The sequence below is a fragment of the Pteropus alecto genome, unplaced genomic scaffold, assembly GCF_000325575.1.
Source record: "Pteropus alecto unplaced genomic scaffold, ASM32557v1 scaffold72, whole genome shotgun sequence".
Lineage (NCBI taxonomy): Eukaryota > Metazoa > Chordata > Mammalia > Chiroptera > Pteropodidae > Pteropus > Pteropus alecto.
The window spans coordinates 1,628,961-1,636,610 of NW_006436811.1; the positions used below are offsets into that span (position 1 = coordinate 1,628,961).

General features: G+C 32.8%; 1 pseudogene; it reads left to right on the forward strand.

Moving 5' to 3' along the window:
• Positions 1 to 6,920: 6,920 nt before the first annotated feature.
• Positions 6,921 to 7,039, forward strand: LOC112481501 (annotated as a pseudogene).
• Positions 7,040 to 7,650: the final 611 nt, after the last annotated feature.

The following is a 7,650-nucleotide window of genomic DNA, read 5'->3' on the forward strand; positions in this document are numbered from 1 at the left end:
TCTATCTATCTATCTATCTATCTATGTATCTATCTATCTATCTATCTATCTATCTATGTATGTATCTATCTATCATCTGTCATCTATTTATTTATTTACTTTTGCAGCTGGTTTTGGGAGGGAGGGACTGATAACATGAAATTGAGAAAATAAAATGTTTCTCTAAGAGTAGCCCAAGTTTTACCGTAAAAAAAACAAAAACAACAACAACAACAAAAAAAAACAAAAAAAAAAGTGGATCTTATCCTCATGATTTTTTCAGTGAGGGATATTAGAAATTAAATTCAAACTCTGGTTACTTAGGATTATTTTTGCTTAAAAATTACATAGAATATTTTGGCAACAACTAGATAACAATTGTGTACAATGCTAAAGATAAAGATACAAGAGATAAAGAATAAATGCAAGGACAAGCAGATTTTTGAGCTATATTGAGACTTTAACCTAAAAAAACACAAAGTCTTATGTAACATATAGTCTAATCATTAAATTCCCCGCCCCCAAATACCATACTGAGGCTGTTTTATATGCTTATTTTGATTTTGTTTTATTAAATGCAGTTGTAGAAAGTTTTCAGAAGTAGAAATTTGTAATTACTTTCTCCAGTCTCCTTTTCAAACCTTTACATGAAGGAACAGATAAATAAACTGACAGCATTTCTTATTGTATTTAAAAGGTAACCAAAACTTTTTGCAGAAGCCAAAATGTGAATGAAACACACATACACATATACAAGTGAATTGTAAAGTGCAAAAAATTGAGAGCAGATGGATCAGTTATGCTAGTAAGACCATAACAAAATCATCTCAGAATTGAGGCTGTTGTTTGTTCATTCAAAGCATGCATCACAGACCATCCCAGAAGTTTAAAATCAAATATACAGATTAAGCTGGGTGAAATGTTAATCATGTAAAGCAAAACCGAAGGATTTAAGTTTCACACAGCAGTAAGCACCATATGCACGTTAAATATTGGAATATAAAATTCCATCTAGCTAATTGAAAAATAGATATTGAATAAATTTAATATTAAAGAACATATAATTAGAGCAATGCCCCCAAATGCTTGATTTACTTAATGAGAAGCTGTTTAGCAAGATGAACTCGTACAATGGAGTGCATATTATTAGAGATCAGTTCCATGTCATAATTTTCCTTTTATGTTTTTCACCTATCAAGACATCTTTGAGAAAACTAACAACAGTGGTAGAATTAATTTCCATTACTCTTTCTAAAAACGTTACAAACATTGTTCCTGATTCTCCCCACCCCCCAAAAATCTGTCGTCCTCATATAAATTATATAAATAATATGTCCTTCTAAGACACTGAATGTATAAACAAGAAACATAACCTTATTCTAAATTGCCATCAAACAGATCAAAGTATACTGAAGCAATGAAAACTTAATCTGGTAATGGAAATAATAAATCAGAAAACTATAGATCATATTCATTACTTGTTATTTAGTTTAAGACCAAGTAGTGAAAGGCAAAAATGATAGAGATCCCTACATACTATCAAATAGCTGAGACTAGCAAGTGTGCTTCATGGAACAGAAAAGTTAATTCAGGATTCCCCTTCCACATTTAGGGCATTTCCATACATGATAACGGAAGAGAATTTGTAATATTATAAATACAAGCTCACCTAATTGTGTTTAACTCCAACTGCATTCAATAAATACCTTTCCTCATGTAGAATCTTTAAAAAAATCCTTAGCAAATTGTTAACGTTTTGAAATTATTAACATTTTGATGGAAACATATGAGAAAGCCTTTTTATTTAATTGTGTTCCCCCTCCCTAAACCTGCAACTTATTTACCTATTGGAAGGACTCCATATCATTTTCACAAGAAAAAATATTAAATGTTTAATTGACCACTGCGCTCTACAAACACACAGTGTATTGTTCATAAAATTTATGCTTTTGCTTAGTGTGCACACTTACCTTCCTGAAACAATTATCTTAAACATTTTGTGTTAGAAATGTCTTTTAAACTCACAGGTTGGCAGAATTCTAAGATGATCACAAGATTTCTGCTCTCTGGTGTGAATGCCCTGTATAATTCCCTCCTGATGGAGGGTAGGTGGGACCTGCAAATGATTAGCAGAAAATTCAGTCCTGTCCAAAGCATTCATGTCAACATTTGGTGCATGCTGATCCATCTACTTAACCCCATGTACCATTACCAGTTAGGCCACTGGGGTTAGAAGGGTTATTATTGGCAATACAGACACAACACAATAATTGAACCAATAAACCGTGATAGCATTTTTTTATATATTAATCCTGTAGACCAAAAGTATAAATAAAGATGTGAACTATCTGGACCCAGGGAAGTTTTCTAAGTGTGGACATTTTGGACAAGACCAGATACCAAGGACCCTTTGACATGGACCGAATGTCTCCGTGGATGTTTTGGACATGACCAAATGTCCTTCAAGGCCTATAAATATAGTGACATATCACCGTGTTGCGTAAATTACATTATATAACAAAAGCAAATAGATTTTGCAGGTGTAATTAAGATCTCTCATCAGTTGACTTTGAGTTAAACAACAGAAGGATGATCTCTGATTGTGGTTGTGATAGAGGAAGCAGCAGTAGACACTCCTTGATCTTGGAACAGAAAACTGCTATATTGTGAAGAGGCCCATGTAGTAGAGAATAATAGGGGATCTCCAGAAGCGAAGGGCTTCAGTCATACAACTTCAAGGAATTTACAATAATCAGTGAACTTGGAATAGAACCCTGGAGAATCCAGGAGATTGCAGTCCTGGCTGCCACCTTGACTGAAGCCTTGTGAAGGAAGACCTTGAACAGAGGATCCAGCCAACGGTGCCCAGTCTTATGCTTTACGGAATCTGAATCTTGTTTTAAGCCACAAAATTGTGGTGTTTTATACAATAGTAAAGATAACGGATACAACTCTTATTAAAAATAAGAAGATATCAATAGACCAAATCATTCATAGCTGAGGGACTTCAGTGGGACATTCCAGCAATAGATCAAAATTGATAAAAAATGTAAAGCCTCTGGGACATTTTGATAACTCTGAATAAAGTAGACATAGATATTTACAAGTAATTTTTCCTGGAATTTAAACTGCGTTTGCATTGATACTCTTACATAGAATAAGGATCAGAAATCTGGAACCTAAGTAAACATGATTTTTCAGTTTGATGGTCTCTATAGGTTTACTCTAAATATGTTCTGGAGTACATGAAAATCTTAAACATAAACCCAAAATGTATCTTTTGAGTGGATACAGAAAGCATGAAATAAACAGAAGCAAATGCTACTCTTAGAAGCAGAAAAGGAGAAAACATTCAGCCACTCATACATTTATAAATCACCTTTAACTAAACACTTATATATTGCACTGAATAAGGGTAAAAAAGGAATTTTAAAAACCAGTAAAAAGGAACTTACAATATAAAAACAGTGAACTGCTGCTTGGCAAAGTGGCGCTTTGGTAATCAGTTGAAGAGTTATTCTTGTTTTAGTTTCACAGTTCACTTCCAATCCTTTCCACTTACCTCAGAAATGAAATATACTCAGCTTCATTAAAGAAACATTACCAGATAATATTTGATTTTACGTGCTTGAAAATAGCATGTGGACATTCTAATTTATTATTTTCAAAACTAAGAAATTTTTTGTATCGTTTGTAGTTACCATGTATTCTCAGATCTGAATTTGAGCCTGGTGATTTATTTATAGGGACTAGTAGAGAAAGCCAAAAGGAAGAGAGAAAATTTTACATATATATACACGTGAATATATATATGTGTGTGTTAAAAAAAGTTCCTTTATTGCATTTAGTTTACTTCCAGTAAAAAATTATAAATCTGAAAGAAAAATATTCAAAAACATACTGAAGGATCAAGACAGTTAGCAAAAACAGTAGAACTTGGGGGAACTTTCGCCTCTGGAGGAAAAGAAGCATACTAGGTGATAGGATGCCCAGGATGGCACTCCACTAGAGCAGCAGCAGAAGGGGCGGCCTTATTGGACTGAGGAATCAGTTCAACAGGACTGCATCAGAATGGAGTATGAAGCATTCCCCTCCCTACTTAGAACATGTGAAGGGTTCTCTCTTTTTTTAGAGGTCTAAGAAAACTGTGGTGAAGATGGACTAACGGCAGCTTCACGAAGCTCCTCCTCTTCTAGTTCCAGCTCCCTGGCCTCCTTACATTGTTCCCTAAGGGGTCACAGGCCGAATCCTTCACCTAAGTAAGTCCTCGTTTCCATATCTCAGCGAGCCACTTATTTCCTTGCGGAATTTTTCTCTGTGAACTTCAACAAGGACCAGCCTACCTCTTTCAGAGCGTTAAGTACCTTTCAGTAATAAACCTAGAATTTGTCATTTAAATTTATCTGAGTGAAAGATTTGATGACTATCTATGTCCCTTTCTATCCTATAAACCCTATGACATGATCTTGCATGTAAGTGCTAAATTACTATTTCCTATATGTTTCTGTGCCATTTTAATCTTTTCTTACAAACATGTAATACATCTGCACTTGTAAGAAAAATTAAGAATATTTTTTAAATCCCCATAAGAAGTGGGAGTACATATAATATTTCTGGACCATAATAAGAAAGCCCTCAAAGTAAGTAGTTAGGAATTTAGAGTAGAATCCAACTGATTCGTTATGGAGTTTTCCCTATTAAATCTCAGGTGCCTTGGAGATAACACGGAGAAAGCAGGCAGGTGAGTTTATGGGAAATAGGGCTTCTTCAGCACATGCACCATAAAAGCAGAAAGGTCTGGACTTCATATCATTCTCTTTTTCTCAAGATTTTCTTAAAATAATCATACTGCAATATTACCTCAATCTTCTATACTCTTCTACTCATACAAAATCATAAACCATATTTTTATTTTATAAATAACTGCTCTGTAAAGCAATAAATATTTTACCATCTTTGTCCTGTAGGTATAGTTTAAATAAGCTTATTTTTTTTCCATGCATATGTATTGCTTGGTGGTTGCAGAAGCAAATTTTAAAATGAGAGATTTTCCAAGAGTATAATTTTGAGGACACTGATTATCCAATTTTTATTTAGTTCTACACACTTATATTAAAGAATATGAGTAGTTCACATAAGCAAAAAACATAGTTCATCATAAATACCAACCACCCATAAAATAAGTTATCTTCAACCATCATAGCCCTCGTCTTTGACATAGAACCTTTCTCAGACCTCCACAGATGCCAGAGCACATTCCTCAAGCTAATAAACGACCATCTTTGGAATCTTTAAGTGTTTCAGGAGGTTTTTCAACTGTCCTGAATTTTTTTTCATTAGTTGTAGGGAATTCAAAGATATCCACTATAGTTGTTAGTTCCACAAATCAATGGAGAATTCTTTGGAACTGCTTTACAGTTAATGCAAACCTGGAATTGCCAGGGAAATGAGCATTTTTACCATCTTTGTCCTGTAGGTATAGTTTAAATAAGCTTATTTTTTTTTCCATGCATATGTATTGCTTGGTGGTTGCAGAAGCAAATTTTAAAATGAGAGATTTTCCAAGAGTATAATTTTGAGGACACTGATTATCCAATTTTTATTTAGTTCTACACACTTATATTAAAGAATATGAGTAGTTCACATAAGCAAAAAACATAGTTCATCATAAATACCAACCACCCATAAAATAAGTTATCTTCAACCATCATAGCCCTCGTCTTTGACATAGAACCTTTCTCAGACCTCCACAGATGCCAGAGCACATTCCTCAAGCTAATAAACCACCATCTTTGGAATCTTTAAGTGTTTCAGGAGGTTTTTCAACTGTCCTGAATTTTTTTTCATTAGTTGTAGGGAATTCAAAGATATCCACTATAGTTGTTAGTTCCACAAATCAATGGAGAATTCTTTGGAACTGCTTTACAGTTAATGCAAACCTGGAATTGCTAGGGAAATGAGCATACTTCCTCAGTTACATTGTCAGAGAGTGAGCACACTAATGCCTAGTATTTTGAATGACCAGTGTAAAATCTGAAATTATCATAATACTCAATCACACTGATGAATATTGTCTGAAAAGTATCTACAATTTTGATCATTGAATGCTCATAATGAAAGTATGTATTTTAAACATAAGCATTCTTTAACATTCCTTGGAATAGGTTAGAAAATGTTAAGCAATGCAAAGTTTGTGAACATTCCTAATTGTTTTTTTAACATGAGTTATAAATTGCAAATATCAGGAATTTTTAACCAAGATCTTCAAAGCAAAACAAAAACACATTCTATTTAGTTTGTTGCATGGCCTCCACCTACATAAAAAAGCAACAATTCAAAATATTTTTATTTATTGAAAAAAATACTTAACCTGATCACCATAATTAACAGATGCTGGAGATGAGAACATATGGTTTATTCATAGTACCTAAAATTAAACTTCGAAACACTACTTTTGTCTCAATTTTTTTTCCATGAAGAATCCATTTCTAGCTTTTATATCTCAACATTACATTGTTCTGTTTCATTATATGCTTAGAAAAAAAGATATTTTTTAATGCCTTCATCAGTCTTACACTGAACAATCACAGAGATAAATGATAGACTTAAGTTAACAGGAAATAATTAAAAATTACCCTTTTTAATCCCAGCTGCTTATTTAACTTTAATGTCATTACATTAAACTAATGCAATAAAAATCAATCATTCTATATTATGTATTATAAAAAATGACACAAAACTTAAAATCAATTTTGTGCCATTTGATATGATATCTGTGGCTTTTGACAGCTAAACAAGGGGAGAAAGGTCTTCAGTAACCACTAACAGTGGTGATAGTGATAATTAAAATCTAACATGATTCTAAGCTACCTGTGTTATAATCTGATCTTTTGTTGGTTGAAAAGAAAAAACAATTTATATTATTTAAATCACTTAATTTAGTCCACGGCCATGCCCCCCTGAACAAGCCCAATCCCGTCTGTTCTCGGAAGCTAAGCAGGATCGGGCCTGGTTAGTACTTGGGTAGGAAGCCACCTATGAAGACCAGGTGCTGTAGGTGTAGGCATAAAAAAAAAAAAAGGAATTGTAAACTGACAAGGTCCTTGTAATCTGTGAGGTCCACCAAGGATTGCCTTGCCTAAAAAAAATCAATTTAACATGCTGCAGATGCATTTTTTAAAAGTGTAGAGGAATAATCATATTCAAGTGTATTGTTTTAATTTGTATTTTAAAAAATCAAAGATATTGATTTTATTGGTAATTAAGTGCCTATGGAAAGATAAAATAACTTGAGATTCTGATAATGGCCTGACTTTTAATTAGTTTAGCAACTGATATTTAAATGAAATTATAAATTAGGAAGTGATTTAAAGAATTCCTTGTGTCCTCTTCAGATGGGAAAATAGCTAAATATGTTTTCAGCATAACTATGATTCTGAATTATAGGTAATAATGCTTTATAAATTACTTTATACTTAATGTTCTAAATATGTAAATAGCATAAACTTCATTTACATATATTTATAAATAATATTTTATATTTACAGGTAATATTGTTGACAAAGTATTTTATTCTCAATTTTAAAAAATATTTTCCACTTGGAATATGCACATAAAGATTTGTGTTAGAGTATCTAGATAGTTTCTTTGAAGGATCATGGTTTAGTAATT